The sequence below is a fragment of the Osmerus mordax genome, chromosome 14 (genome assembly GCF_038355195.1).
Source record: "Osmerus mordax isolate fOsmMor3 chromosome 14, fOsmMor3.pri, whole genome shotgun sequence".
Classification (NCBI taxonomy): domain Eukaryota; kingdom Metazoa; phylum Chordata; class Actinopteri; order Osmeriformes; family Osmeridae; genus Osmerus; species Osmerus mordax.
Window position 1 is genome coordinate 11768699 of NC_090063.1, and position 16600 is coordinate 11785298.

Sequence of the window (16600 nt, forward strand, 5' to 3'; positions counted from 1 at the left end):
ACCGGGCTCATATCATTTTGGAAATGCAAACGGCCGAGTCGCCAGGTCAAAGCGCATGATGTTACCGTACGTCCTTCCCAGCGTTCCGATCAGCATACCGGGCAGAATGAGCATCAAGTTCTATTGGCTCCCAAGGCGCCGGTTGGAAGCTAAGCGCAGAAAACAGTACGGAACACGATTTGGCAAATCCACGCTGAAATGGAATCATTCCAAAACATGGCTTTCTGTATGCTTCTCTGTTGGCTGGGGATGTGCATTTGTGAAATTAGAAACGTGTACATCTTTGTGTGTGTGGGGGGGAGGGGAAGAGAGAGAGAGAGAAGAGAGAGACAGAGAGAGAGAGAGAGAGAGAGAGAGAGAGAGAGAGAGAGAGAGAGAGAGAGAGAGAGAGAGAGAGAGAAAGAGAGAGAGTGAGAGACTATGGGCCACGTTTACTAACAATGGCGCAGTTTACGCTTCGTCTGTTTTTGCGAGTTCGGTAATAGCGCACACTATGCTTCCTCATTTTGCGTAGTATTTATCAAACCTGACACTCATCAGGCAATCAGCGCATACTCCCCCCATTAGCGTAATTAGCACACCCTTAAAAGAGCAAACAATGGGCCCGCATGTATCTGTCATGGATCATAGGGGAAAAAGAAAGCGCAAGCTTAAATTTAGCAACGTGCATGAAGTAACAGCAAACCTGAACATATTACAGGGCAGATCATTTACATTTACATGTAATCATTTAGCAGACGCTTTTATCCAAAGACACTTCCAAGAAAGAGCTTTACAAAAGTGCATAGGTCAACGATCATAAACAACGAGATAGCCCCAAAAACATTGCGGCCAACCAAAACATGAAGCATACGAACATGAAGAACATCAACACCCTTGGAAAAAAAATTGGCCTATGTCTTCGCCTTGCTTGGATCACTGCTGCCATTGAATAAGATACATTTGTACACACAGGAAAACACGCTCCTGGTTTACACCAAGGCCGTAATCATAATACATATTGGGGGGACACATCCATCCCCAATATTCAAATCGGGTCAAAATGACCCCCCCAATATATTGATATCATTATTATCATTGAGAAAGAAAAAAAATCGTACCCCCCAATGTTGACTCCATGGCTACGGGCTTTGTTTACACCTGCTTTTAAGAAGCGGACAATTTCCCCCGCAGAATAAAGGCACGCTCTTTCTGGCAATATAAATACCGCAGAATATATAATTAGGTGCACTTTACGCGTATCCTCCCACCTTTTTGGGTGGAACTCCCACTTTCCCCATGACCCTCCCACTTTCTCCATGACCCTCCCACTTTCCCCATGACCCTCCCACTTTCCCCATGACCCTCCCACAAACGCATATTTAAAGCGCACCTTGCCTGTTCTCGATCATGTGGCAGGCAATCTGCGATTTTACCTAAGTGCCCCATGTTTGTAAATAGCCCGCATCGGCTAAGTCAGTCGTTGCGAACAATTAACGCCTGGAAACAGGCGCGAAGGCCTTGATAAATGTCTATCCACATTAGCATGATTGACCCAGGTAGGAATTGTTTTCTCTTCTAACTGCCTCAAGATAGCCATTCCACAGTCCTATAAAACCACAAAACGTCATATACAATGTATGCTATAAGGACCAGTTATTTTATCTGGTTGAACTGTGTCTACATTTATTTTGCAATTTACTGAAATTGTCACTTAAAAGGAACCAAAAAATATATTTTGAACGTGCTGTCTAATTTAGCAGAGCTTTATGTGTACTTTAAAGGACCTGATGCTTTAAAAGAAGGAAACTTTTGAAGCCCTGGAAGGAAATTAAATGCCATCTAAGTAGAATGACATTTAGAAAGCTTGAATCGAGGGGGACAAGCAGAGTCTTGGTCTCTGGCGGCCGGCTAGCTTGGATGCTAAGTAGAATATTGTTAGCAGTGTTGGAGTGGTGCTCGAGTCAGGACTGACTGACTGTCGTTCCGTGATTCACCATGATTGTGGGGAAAGATTTAAGCCGAAAGCATCGTTCTTGTAATGATTACAGGGAGAACGGGGGGGGGGGGGGGGTGAGGAGTATGTGGGAGAGAGGGAGAAAAAGACAAAAGCAAGAGAGGTAAAGAGAGAGAGGGAGAGAGAAGGGAGAAAGAGGAAGGGGGAAAGAGAGGGGCAGTTGGGTAAAAAAAGAGAAGGGGGTAGAGGGAGTGCACGGACAGAAAGAGATGTGGAGAGATGAAGAGGAAGATGACTGGAGATAGGGGCAGGGGAGACAAAGAGAGGGAAGATGGAAAGGGGCGACCCAATCATCTCCCTGGTTTCCTGGAGCCTAAGGTCCTTAGCAAACCCTTCTCTCACCGATCTCTCTTTCCCTTCTCCTTCCCCCTCCGTCCTGGTCGTCTCGGCTCACGCTCCCTCTCTCGCTCCTTCCCTTTCATTCTCCCCCACCCCCTCGTCTCATCCATCACTCCTCTTTCTTCATGCCCTCCTCCCATCTTTTTCAAATCTATGTTCCAGTTATTGGTGGGTTTGTAATTCCAGAGGACTTTAAAGGAATTCTTTGATCATTCCAAGAGTAACAGCATTCGGAATGGCATTCCAGAAGAGGTGCCTGTCTTGGGTTTGGCTTAGTCGACACATACACACACACATCCTAAAACCTCTTACATTTACAATTTTCTCTGAGGACTTGCATCATGCCATGTTGAATGGACACTCACTCTCTCTGCTCTCTACTTCTCTTAAGGGAGAGAGACCAAAGGTTGTCTAATATGGACGACCAAAGAGTCAGCATCAAAGCAATGAATAAAGTTTCCTAATTTCCACAAATCTGTCAATACTTATATCACCTTAATTAACACCAAGCTCAAAATGACTTTGGCTTTCAGATAGAAGTGTCTGAACATGGCCATGGTCAAGGTCAGCGATTCAGGCCTAACGCTGATCAAGGTGTAGTGAGTCAAAGTGAGAGAAAAAGAGAGAGGCGGAGAGAAGGAGAGCTGAGTGAATACAAAGTGGAATAAAGAGATCGTTTGTCAGGCCAATAAAGCTAATTTGAATTAAATTGAATAAACATTCAGGGGCATAAAGAGAGAGATGGGAGAAGGGGATGTGAATGGAATTATGGAGGCAGCCCCGGTACATATGTGTGTGTGTTTGAGGTGACAGGCTGCCATAGTTCTCCTGGGGAGATTTCTGTGCTTCCTAAACAACCATGGGGGCTCCTCTACACGTCAATGTAAAAACACTCCTGAGAGAGGATGAGAGAGGATGAGAGAGAGAGAGAGAGAGAGGAAGACACAGGGAGAGGGATATGAAGAGAAAGAGAGGAGAGACCGGAGAGAGGAGGGAGGGGAGAGAGAGGAAGAAAAAGATAGTGGAGGGGGAAAAGTGGAAGTGGAGTGCAAGATGGCAGCCGAGAGATGTGAAGCATGGGGTGTGGAGGAATGAGAGAGAGAGAGAGAGAGAGAGAGAGAGAGAGAGAGAGAGAGAGAGAGAGAGAGAGAGAAGAGAGAGAGAGAGAGAGAGACAGAGAGAGAGAGAGAGAGAGAGAGAGAGAGAGAGAGAGAGAGAGAGAGAGAGAGATGGGAGAGTAAAATGAAGATTGCAGGAAGAGATGATAGGGATTTTATCCACTCATCTGTTAGCCCGCCTCCCCCGAGTGTCTCTGTCTCTGGTACCCCCAGGCTAGAGATGTCTCCACACAGACCTCACCGTGCAACTCCGGCTGCTCTCTCTCCCTCTCACCCTCCCTCACTCTCTTCTTTCCACTCCTCTCTTTTTCTCTCTATCTGTCCTTCTATTTTTCTCCCTCACTCTCTTTCTCTTTCTCTGTCTTTTCCTCTTTCTCCCTCTCTCTTTCACCCACTCTGTCTTTCCATTTCTCCATTACACCAGAAAGCCAGCAGCATTCCATTCATCATATACAGTTATATGCTACCCCAACATCCCATATGTCAATAGGATCATCATTTGGAAGGTGTAAATAAAACATTACTCATTCAAGATACTCGGACCAACACATCAGGACTTTTATTCTGAAGTCCTGACTTGCGATATTTATGGGAAACTGCTGAAACACTTTTTCCTCAATCAGGACACCGTTTAGGATTTATTCACAGTTTAGGGTGACATTGCTCGGCTAAATACATCCCTTAACACTAGTTGTTATACAAATATTAAGTAAAACATCTATATAAATTACCTCAAAGATTCAAAAATTGTGACAAAAAAGCCTTTTCTAAACGGTAGGTCTTATCCATTGGGGCAAGTCAACGGTTAGTTTATAGTAAACATTGATTCAGTTACAGTAGTATGCTCTGGGGAAAGAAGAAAGCTTACAAGTATAGACGAATATAAATGGTTTGTGTCATTTTCAAGCTCCCTATATTTGCCTGACATTTAGTTCAATATTCTCATTATGATGACTCTTGAGACTTTACAAAAGGCATATATTCCCTGGCAATTACAATGTCTATGCTTGGAGAATATAAATTGGATAACAAGCTTGTAAACACACACACCCAGGTGCAGGTACACACACAGTCTACACCAAAGGGGTCTTCATGCATTCCCAGGCACGCACAAGCGAGCGCACACACACACACACACAATCTCACACACACTGCTGTTTTGCCATGAATGCTGCCCTGGAGAGAATGCTCTTGAAATGGCTCTGCCTACCACTTACTAAAGCATAATCCCTGAATCACACACACACACACGCAAAATATGCACACACACTTACACGTCAATACATATTTTGTATGCAAATACATACAGTCACATACTTAACACACACTCGCACACACACACACACACACACACACACAGAGCCTTAAAGCCGAGGGATCAGACCTGCACAGTACGTGGTTGCATCACGCTAGCTTAGCCACAGAGCTCTATGGGGATAGGTATTAGGAATGAAGACATACAGAGGCAGGAAAAAGTAAGTAAACAAATACACACACACACACACACACACACAGAAGATGAGAAGAAACACAGGGACCAGTGAGAATGAACTGAAAATCTAATGTGTGCAAACCTTACAGTCAACAGACATGTGCATACACAGACAGCATATACTTGTGGTTATGGACCAACACACGCAACATACAAACCGTACACACACAAACACACACGCAGCACGGTAGAAAGAGTAGTATATAATAAATAGTAACACCCATTCACATATATGCTAAACTCTTCTCCTCTGCCTTTGTCCAATCTCTCTCTCTCTCTCTCTCTCTCTCTCTCTCTCTCTCTCTCTCTCTCTCTCTCTCTCTCTCTCTCTCTCTCTCTCTCACACACACACACACACATACAAACACACACACGCACACAGTGTGCAGACATGCAGTGGACTGCCCGATGTTGCCAGGCTAGGAGGATAGGAGGATTTAAACTGTGCCAGCAATCCAGTTGTATTATAAACACACACTCACACACACTCTCACACGCACACACACACATAAATACACACAGATACACACATAGTTCCTGTGCCAGCAATCCTATTAAACAATAACTGTGGCGTTTAATCTCGTAACAAGGGAAAACCCAAAGAGAAGAACACAGAACTGAAAGGAGAAGGAGAGAGAGGACAGAGAGAGAATCAGAGGAAAGCAGAAAGGGAGGAGGAGAGAAAGAGGCCTATATTCCCTTTCAACTACAGGCCGGTCATTCTCTCTCTCTGTCTCTCTGTCTCTCTGTCTCTCTGTCTCTCTGTCTCTCTGTCTCTCTGTCTCTCTGTCTCTCTGTCTCTCTGTCTCTCTGTCTCTCAGTCTCTCTCTGTCTCTCTCTCTCTCTCTCTCTCTCTCTCTCTCTCTCTCTCTCTCTCTCTCTCTCTCTCTCTCTCTCTCTCTTCTCCCTTGCTCTCTTGACAAGGTGGATCCAGGTGATAATACCCGAACAAGTGTTCATCCTCATTATTCAGTCACTCCTGAACCACATCTAAACCTGACACGATCATGAAACAAACGTAACACAGCACACACATAGCACTTACAAGACACACACATGCAACACACACACAAACACCCATGGAGGCTTGGGAGTGCAGACACACAAAGCATACAAACATGCACAAACTCACACACACAAACACACACACAGACATGTACACACACACTATTTTAGACACACAAACACAGATAGACATATGCCAAAATGCACATACATACTGTCATAGAGACACATAAACACACACAAACACACACACAAACACAGGTCAATGTGATGGCAGGCCCTCGTTGGAAGTGGAAGGGTTTGGAAACTGAGCATGAAGATCAGAGAGGTGCAGGAGAACCCTAGCTCACATTACTGCAGTGACAGGAGAGATCACACACATACACCCACACACATTCACACACACACACACACACACACACACACACACACACACACACACACACACACACACACACACACACACACACACACACACACACAATGATATCTAACTGGTGACTGGTGAGGACAGAGTACTGGTGTTTCGTACTACAGTAGGCAGCTTCTGTCCAGTTTTGTGTGTGTGTGTGTGTATGTGGGTGCGTGTGCTTGTGTGTGGATCTGTGTGTGGAGAGGAGAGTGTGTACAATGTGATGAATAGGGTTTTTATGACTAAAGCTTGGAGTAAAGAAATTTTTACAACAGATATGCAAGGCCAACATCTTTTAAGACACTCTTCTGACATAAAGGCCTACATTTAAAAATATTCTTTGCAACATTCACAACGGTAATATTTCTTTAAAAAATCGATAAGATTTTTACTTGAACCGCCATAGCAACTCTTGGGAACTCTCTCTATATTGTATGACATCTCAAGCCCAGCTCCAGATAAACCATAATCCAGTAGTTAGTAATCTAATCCCATTCTCCCTTGGGTGGTGACCAAGCAAGTATGTAAAAATAGCTTTGTTAACTTACAGTCTAATTAGATTTTCACAAATCTAACTTCATCTGTTGCCTTTACTAAGTTTGTCATTACTTAATGATGCAGTTTCTCAGTCCTTCAGGAAAGACGATGGTGATATAAGCCATGTTTTACTATATAAACATTGACACCTGGGTGTCATTTTTGCTCCCAATCAATGTAAACAAATCTACTAAACAAAACAATTATTTAGAGTAACTTTAAATTTACCTGCACACACACTTTTAAAAGAATGTTCCCTCTCACACACCAGCTTGCATGCACGCGCACACACACACGTTTTCTTGGATGTAGGGAAACACACAACATTTCCCGTTCACAAAAGAAACTGTACAAAGTCTATATAAGAAAACATCGAACACACACACATCTCTGCGTTGCACCTAATTGCATCAGTTCCATCAAGGCATTGTCTGAGAACAAGCCATAAAAACAAATCAAATTAGCTCTTTATATTGTTCTGTCCCTTGCTGCATGCACTTCAATTAGGCTTGCCAAGCCTGGAGAGAGAAGGACAAGATTTACTAACACACACCTACTAATTACAACGACAGTTAGAGGGCATGGTCCTTTGAGTCTATCCGCAAGACATTACTTCTTATTTTATGAGTGAAATAACATTTTCATTCATGCTGTGAGTGTGGGGGGAAAGTTTGTCTGTCTTAAAATAGAGGGTGGGGTGATTGCAGGGTGATTGTGTGTGGGTGTGTGTGTGTGTGTGGGGGGGGTGTTTATACTACTGTATGTCCTATGTGAGTATGTGAGGGTGTGTGTGTCTGTGAGTGTGTGTGTGTGTATGTACACACATAAGAGACTCTCCTTCTCAAGGTTTCCTCCAAAGAGGAGAATGCAAACAGCTGAATTTTCACTCGGCCAGCACAAGGCTACACATCCTTGAGAGTGACACTGGACGACACCAGAGACTTCATATTCAAGTTCACAGCGCATTCCTACCTTGAATGAGAATTCAGCTCTTCACATTGCGTGTGTGTGTGTTTGTGTGTGTCTGACACACGTAAAAAAGAAAGTTTGAATGGATATTGTGTGAAAGAGTGTATGGCTGAGTGATTGCCAGGCGTGTGTGTGTGTGCAAAGTTCTATAGAAGAGGATGAACTTCTTTTTTTTTCATTCTTTTATATCCACTCCGTTCTTCTCTTACTTACAGTAAGTCTTGGACTACATACAGTTTTGGACTTTCTTCCTCCTTGGCCCCATTTCCCTGGTATTGTTATTGTTGTTTAGAAAATACCTTGAGTCTTAATTATTCATGAGACAGCCTAAATGATGCAGTCCACATCTGCTGGAGGCACATGTGGCCCGTTGGCCCTCCGATGCCTTCACCCTTTTGTTCCCTCCTCCCTCTCCATACCTGACATCTCGTTGTCTCGCCTTGGGGGGCCCTCTGAAGGTTCTCCACAGAACTCCACGCCCACAAGAGACCAATTACCGCTCTCACCAAGATGGCTGACCCCTTACCCCCACCACCAATTTTCCCCCCCCATAGATGGATTCATCGAAAAGTATACAGTACGTGCACTAATGTCTATCATGAAAGTCTACTTAGATTTTACACGTCTATTCTTTGGACACGTCTATTTCCCTCGGCTTGGTTCTGAGTAGTGATATTTCAGTGGTGGGGTTCAGTGGGGCACGCCCTAGGTGAGGGTGGGGGGCATGGGGGTAGAACTTAAATGTGGTATGACAGCTCCTGATAATGTCCCTCCTAGGCCACCTCATACACTATTTCCCTCTCTTTCCTTTCTCCAACTTTACCCTTATCTCTCTACTTCCCTCCATCTCTTCCTCTCTATATTTGCCCTCCAGCAAGACCTGCCAGTCTTTAAGTCCTACAGGGTCCCTGGACTGTCTAGCACAAACCCAGGATCAAATAGAGCAACACTCTCATAGTGATCCGGACTGTGATCAGGGTTTAGGGAAACAGACTCCAGACCAGCTCCTGGGTCATCTATATCACCAAACTCCAGCTTCAGGAACCTGGTAGAGCAGTGGACTTCAATGGTAGCCGTGAAAGAGTCGAGACACTTTGATGTGAAAGGGTTTGAGAAGAGAAGCCGCCAGATTGATTTTATGCACACGGGTCTTGCGACTTCAAAAGGTGCAAAGAGAAAAAGTGTTTCCGCAGCTTTGATTTTCTTGTTACCAAAAACCACCGAGATAAAAGCAAGGTCAGGCCAGGACTGGCCATGATTGGCTACTTTGATTGGTGGGTTATTAATATTGTTTCATTGCGTTTGCTGTTGTTTCTTGTTAAAAAGTTGAATGACACAATCACACACAACACAGATGAAATGTATCAGCGTTGTTCACTTTTGTCCACAGCTTTACTGCAGACAATCACAAGACAAGCTTTTACAGGACATGACACCCCGGGGATGAAACTGTCAATGAATCTATGGCAAGGCACGGACAAAGGAAAATGGCCGCCATCAAAGCAATCTCTTGAAAGGTGGGATTAGAATATCAGTGGGGGATTATATTTCCTCTAGTCCATGGATTACCTGCCAGTCTCACAGACAATAACTTTGACAGCTAATTATTTCATTAAACATTTTTTAATGGATTTTGTTTCTCATGCGGTGTGATTGAAATGAGTTTTAAAAGAATCCCTGACCATGATATGTGCATTCACATTTTTCCCAAATCTGTCTTCTGGATCATTGGTAGAATGCTTAGTTGGTGTTTACTCACAGTGCAAATTGCTCACCTCAACTAATCTTTGGTGGTTAAGGGATAGAACAGAGGTTATTTCTCCAAAATCCACAACTTTGGTTGTCATGTCATAAATTCCTGGAGGTTAGAATCGGTCGTATAGTGCTGTTCATCAAGCTCTTCAATACAAAGCTGGTCTCGCATTCAATACAAACTTACCCCTATCCCAACCCCTGTTTCTCTCCCTCTGCCTCTCTCCTCATCTCATCTCCTCTTGCTCTCTCCCAAGAGACAACCAGTCTCTTTATCCTTTCCTCCGTCATACTGCCTCTACCCATCTCTCATTCCTTATTCCCCTCTCTCTCTGTCTCTCTCTCCCTCCTTCCATTCCTCTCTTCAGAATCTGTTTCTCCACAGTGAGGAGAGAGTCTCAGCAGAGTCCCCTTGGCCCACACTAATTAGGTTTGTCACTCAAAATGACTCCTTTGGATTAGAGCAAAACGTCTTAAGAAGAGGACGGATGGAGAAAAAAAAAGCGGTCGGGGGGGGGGGGGGACAATGAGGGAGAGAACCGCAGAGATAAGACTGGGCGGAATGGGCAGAACGAAGAGAGAGAGAGAGAGAGAGAGAGAGAGGGAGGGAGGGAGAGAGAGAGAGAGAGAGAGAGAGAGAGAGAGAGAGAGAGAGAGAGAGGGAGGGAGGGAGAGAGAGAGAGAGAGAGAGAGAGAGAGAGAGAGAGAGAGAGAGAGAGAGAGAGAGAGAGAGAGAGAAAGAGAGAGAGAGAGAGAGAGAGAGAGAGAGAAAAGTTAGAAAGTGAGAGACAGCATAAAACAGCAGAAGAAGACCGTCATGGTGGTATGAGAGCAAAGAAGAAAGTGAAAAAAGAGAGAGAGAGAGAGAAAAAGAAAGAGAAAGAGAGAGATAGAGAGAGAGAGAGAGAGAGAGAGGGAAAGCGAGAAACTGTAGAGGGAGAGGAGGAACAGCTGGAGTGAGCCCGGAGGAGTTTTTGAATAATGTGGAATCAGGATTGACAAACTCATTGTGCTTCCCCAACCCAAACCCCCCCCACCACCACACACGCTGGGTTCCACCCTCAAACATTAAACAGCACCACCACTCCATGGTCCTGAAGAGGGAGACAGCTAATACATACTCAGCTAGCCAGGAAATACATGGACATCTGAAATACAATCAGAGTCAAAACTGTTATTACGAAGCATGCGTCACACATACAGACTCTTGAAAGAAACACATCCCTGTGTGTGCTTGAAACCGAGTGAACTTTACGTAGGAGGCTATAAATATTTGATAGTTCAGATGCTGGTTGTTTCATGTTGAGGATGTCATGGAAGCAGGAAGACAACAACAACAAGAATTTAGTGTCGTCAGCAAGAACAAACAACAATCAGACTTCCTGGTCGGCTCGCCCTCAACTCTGACCCACTCGACACATTTGGGAAAGGACACGCGTACATACACATACATACTCTTTAAAGTATTGACTGCTGAAATGCATTAAGTAGCCTTGGTACCCTGGTATGCGTAATGTCCTTCTGTAAATATAAAGTTAAATAATAAAGGTGTAATTTCAATAGTGTTTTACCTCCTACGACTGGGAGTCAAGGAGAGAGGATGTTCTTAGAAATAAGACTGCCTTCATTTACTCAAGGTCAACTGTCACACACAAAAAAAAGCTGTTCAATGGTTAAGATGTGTGTGTGTGTGTGTGTGAAGACTAGACTCTATAAGTCTGCAGCTCCATGTGTAAGCAAGATTGTGTATGTGCGCCAGTGTGTGTGTGGATGTCTGTCTGTCTGTCTGTGGGCTAAGAGAGGCGATCAATGGAGCTCATCATGGGCCCTGGCGGAGAGTGTGTGTGTGTTTGTATGTGTGTGTGTGCGCGGCAGTGAGAAGCAACGTGACGCTTGTGGCGAATCTCTTAAGAGAATATGATGTGATTTATGGTGGCCATTACACTGAAGGACAAACAAATGGGGGTTATTAGTGGCCTATCAACACCATGCACCCAAACACACACACACACACGCACACAGATGTGTTTCTGTGATGGTTAAATGAGATGAAGAAGGATGAGGAGGAGGAGAGGCACAGTGAAGATGGTGCAGGCTGGGTGCATTTCAAAAGACCATTAACTCCATTAGCTGCCCGCTAAGCAATGAAAGAACACCTCCGTACATAAACAGGCTGACGTGAAGCAGATTGGTGTGCCGGTCTGTGTTAAAAGAAAGCCTTGTTTAGATGTTTGGAGTTATCTAGTCTTTGTGTGTGTTTCTGGTGTTGGAAGTGTGTGTTTGTGTGAGACTGTGGTTGTACGAGTGCCTGTCTGTTTGCGTGTGGTGGTGCTGGAAGCATGTTCGTGTGTGTGGGGTGTGTGTGTGTGTGTGTGTGTGTGTGGGAAGGGGGGGGTACCATTGTGGTGGTCTGTGTGCGGTGTTAGAAGTGTGTGTTCATGAGCTTGCTGGATGGGAAATTGCAGTCCTCAGCAGAAGGAGCATCACAACAGCAAAACTAAGACAGAGCGAGAAAGAAGAGGAGAGGAGAAAGACAAGCCATGGATCCTTCCATAGATGACTCTGAAGTGAGAGGCAAGAGCAAGAGAGAGAGAGAGAGAGAGAGAGAGAGAGAGAGAGAGAGAGAGAGAGAGAGAGAGAGAGAGAGAGAGAGAGAGAGAGAGAGAGAGTGAGACAGAGATAAAGAGAGAGACAGAGAAAAAAAGAGAGAGAAGCACTCCAAACACAGGCAAGGCAGTGTGAATAAGACTCTCTGGTCAGCCAAAGTCGAAGTTGACGGGAGGTTAGAACAACTGGCGCACTTCAGGGAGATACTTTTTTTTTTTTTTTTTCTCTCTCTCTCGATCTAGTCGATTCCTAGCATAGCTGAGTACTGGCTGTGCCTGTGTGTTTGTCTGTGTCTGTGTGTGCACTCTGCACATGTGTGTGTGAGGGCAGGGAATGACTAGTCTGTCATGGCTGAGAGGGAGCCAAGCCTGTTTAAATTGCCTTCTGGCTTCCAAGCTTCTCATCTGCAAACTGGCACCCTCCATTTTCTTTCCCCCTCTCTACTCTCCTCTCTCTTCTCTCCTTCTCTCTGTCTGAATGGTGACACCATGCAACTCTGTACTCCTAAACAGAGTCGATACTAACCTGACGCTGCATACAGATAAACCGAAAGCCAGGCAGGCAAGCAGAGCTATAAGCAGGCAGGCAGGCAGGCAGGCAGGCAGGCAGAGCTACAAGCAGGCAGGCAGGCAGGCAGGCAGAGCTACAAGCAGGCAGGCAGGCAGGCAGAGCTACAAGCAGGCAGGCAGGCAGGCAGGCAGGCAGGCAGGCAGGCAGGCAGGCAGGCAGGCAGGCAGAGCTACAAGCAGGCAGGCAGGCAGGCAGAGCTACAAGCAGGCAGGCAGGCAGAGCTACAAGCAGGCAGGCAGAGCTACAAGCAGGCAGGCAGGCAGGCAGGCAGAGCTACAAGCAGGCAGGCAGGCAGGCAGGCAGGCAGGACGACACACACACCCTGAAACCCGACCACCACAACCCTACAGGTTCACGCACACTTTACAGTCCTGAATTGATCAAATGCACTTAATCAGTGGATTGGGCGGGGCGCCAGGTTCACTCACAACCCCCTCGATGGGAATAGAAGTTTGGCTGGCGGTAAGAGACAATGCTAAATTAGGCCTGTGCTTGTCCATGCAACTGATGTGTACGTGCAAAGGTTATCCAGCCTTTAGGGTCCGTCGGCTGGGTGTTCTCCATCCCACACGTGTGAAGGTGGAGAACACTGCAACTGAATGATGCTTCAGGACTGTCTGACTGTATGAGATCCGTCTCGACACTATCTAGAGAAACACAATTAGCCCTGCGGATCTCTCTGACGCATACGTGCTCACACACTTCCATCGCTTGCATGCGTCTACCTCACTGTCACTGCAAACACACAAATCGCCTCCGTGCGTCTGCCTCACTTTCTTTTCCGTTGTTTTTGAAGTGAGCGAGACAGGTAGGTAGGAACAGAGAGGGAGAGAGAGAGAGAGAGAGAGAGAGAGAGAGAGAGAGAGAGAGAGAGACAAAGGAGAGAGAAAAAGAAAAAAAACAGACAGGGAGAGGATGAAACAATGAAAGTGAAAGAGCTAGCCAACAATGCAGACGGTGTATTGAATAAGTAATGAGATGAAATATGAAACGAAGATGAGATTGAAGGAGATGTTCTAAATAAACCAGTGTCGTGCAACCCCTTTTTGGCCACGTCACATCAAAAAAACATCTCTCTGGCACCAAGTGAGCTGAGGGCGGCCGTGTAAAACAACAAGGTAACTGTTCAACTCCATTGTGGTCGCCCCCCCCCCCACACACACACCCACCGCACACACACACACTGCCCTCCTCAGCCCACACACACACTGCCCTCCTCAGCCCACACACACACTGCCTTCCTCAGTCCACACACACACAATGCCCTCCTCAGTCCACACACACACTGCCCTCCTCAGTCCACACACACACACACACTGCCCTCCTCAGTCCACACACACACTGCCCTCCTCAGTCCACACACACACTGCCCCTCCTCAGTCCACACACACACTGCCCTCCTCAGTCCACACACACACTGCCCTCCTCAGTCCACACACACACACGGTCCTACTGGACCCAGCTACCCCAAGCAAACTGTACCTTGATTTAACCCTCCCAGGCTAGTGAACGTGAATCCACAGGTAGTCCCTGTTTCTAGTGGTAAGTCTTTTCACAGGGCTCTCATGCAGGGTAGCTGAGTGTGTTGGAGAGTTTATGTGGGTGTGTGTTTGTGTGCCTGTGTGATTGCATGACTGGTGGGTGTAACATTTTGTGTGTCAGTGAGTGCGCGCATGTGCATGCCTGGTGTGTGTGTGTGTGCATGACTGGTGTGTGTGTGTGTGCATGACTGGTGTATGTGTGTGTGCATGACTGGTGTGTGTGTGTGCATGACTGGTGTGTGTGCGTGGCAAGGCAGCCTTGGTTGTACAGAGCAGTCTGGCTAAGTGCCATCATGCCGTGCGGCGCCGTCCGCCCTCCTAAACCCCCAACCCCCCCTCCAGACACACTAAAGTGGTCCCACAGCCCCCCACCCTCCTCCCTACAATGTTGCCATGCAACACAACTCACACCATGGAAGTTTGCAGAATTACTGGGAAGGAACACTTAGGAAGAATCCCAGGATGGTGAAGAATGACAGACAGTGAAAGTGAGTGAGTGAGTGACTGAGTGAGTGAGAGAGAGAGAGAGAGAGAGAGAGAGAGAGAGAGAGAGAGAGAGAGAGAGAGAGAGAGAGAGAGAGAGAGAGAGAGAGAGAGAGAGAGAGAGAGAGAAGACAGACAGACAGAAAGAAAGTTTCTTTGGTACATTCTTTGGAGCTGTTTATTGTTACCTTCTGGAAAGGACTGTACTGTGCCCTAACCTTGAAAACTATGCCAGTTAAGACATTATTTACCACAGCAGATTTCAGGTTAAAAACAACCCTTCCACAATCTAACTTGGAAAAGTAAATTCCATTAACTTCATCTTCCACCAACAACGATAAAGAGGCAATTACAATTTAGGCCAAGATAGAACCAAGTGGGAGAAAGAGAGAGAGGAGAGGGAGAGAGAGAGAGAGAGAGAGAGAGAGGGGGGGGGGGGAAAGAGATACAGAAGAGAGGATAAAAAAAAAACATGATGCCACTCTGGCACTTAGAAAATTGCTGTATTTAGCTCAGGTAGATAATAGCACCTATTTCTGCAACAGCTCTGATGTGGATGCTTCTACTCTGCCACCTTTCTCCTTTGTTTAGCGTGTGTGTGTGTGTGTGTGTGTGTAACAGCGTCGCCCACACAAACAAGTCTATCATCCCACAAGCCTACATATCAAAAGCCTGCGACGTTCCGGAGGTAATAGAAGTTCCCCCCTGTGGGAGTTTGGAGAATTAGCACTCATCCCGCACTACAACGCAAACGTCGTTGAAGCAAAGACAGAGAGAGTGGAGATGAATCAATCTGTGACTCGGGTGTGACTCGGGTGTGACTTGCGCGTCACTTCACCGGTGCCGGGTCCCGCAGCGAACCCAAATCCGAGCTTGTCGAAAAAAGGGGAAAGGGCAAACGCATTAGCGCAGCACGCAGTTGCCATCTGCATTTCAAAACAAGACACCCCCCCCCCTCATCCCGAGGCGTCCCAGACTAGGTGCAAATTGAACTGAAGTAGTCGCGGGTGGTGGAACACAAACAACAAGTTTTCTTAGAGGGTTTTAACGGAGCTCAACAAGAAAATTGCAAACAGGATGGGGAGTGGAAGGGAGAGGGGGAGGGGGCAGAAAAAGTTTCCCATACTCAGGTAAGAAAGTGCTGATATTAGAAGGCTAGCGGGTGGTAATGGAACGCATTAATCTTTGGGGACGGGGAATCCCATAATGCAGTGCTTGTTGTCAGAGGATGGCTAGCATTTGTCAGACCTGGGGAGAGCGGGAGAGCGCTGAGTTCTGGAATTTAATTGAGTGCGAAGATTTTTTGTTCGGTTACTCAGTCATTAAGTTTTTCTGTTCTGAAACATCACAATTCTACCAAACATCAATAAGGTATTGTCTTAGTGAACGTAACAATAGTGTGTCATCAACAAGGATTGTGTCAGGTGTCTACCCATTGAGATTACATGCATTTTAAATGTCACATTGAAACCAAAATCCTGGTTCTTTGTTTGATCCCGTGGTGACAATTTGCATGTGTGTGACAATAAAATTGGGAATAACTTGACAGGCCATCTATATATGTACGTGTTATTCTTTTCATGGTGTGAGATTTGAAACCAAGTCCGAATGATGAAACACCATGAAAGAGATGAGAGTGGAGATTGGAACTCAGTGTGGTGCGATGGTCTAATCACTTTCATTCTGCTGAGGGTGAGGCCACTAGCATTTCCTCCAAATACATTATTTGGAACCAAAAACTATGGAGAAAAAATAAAAAAGATTACAAAATGAAATCAA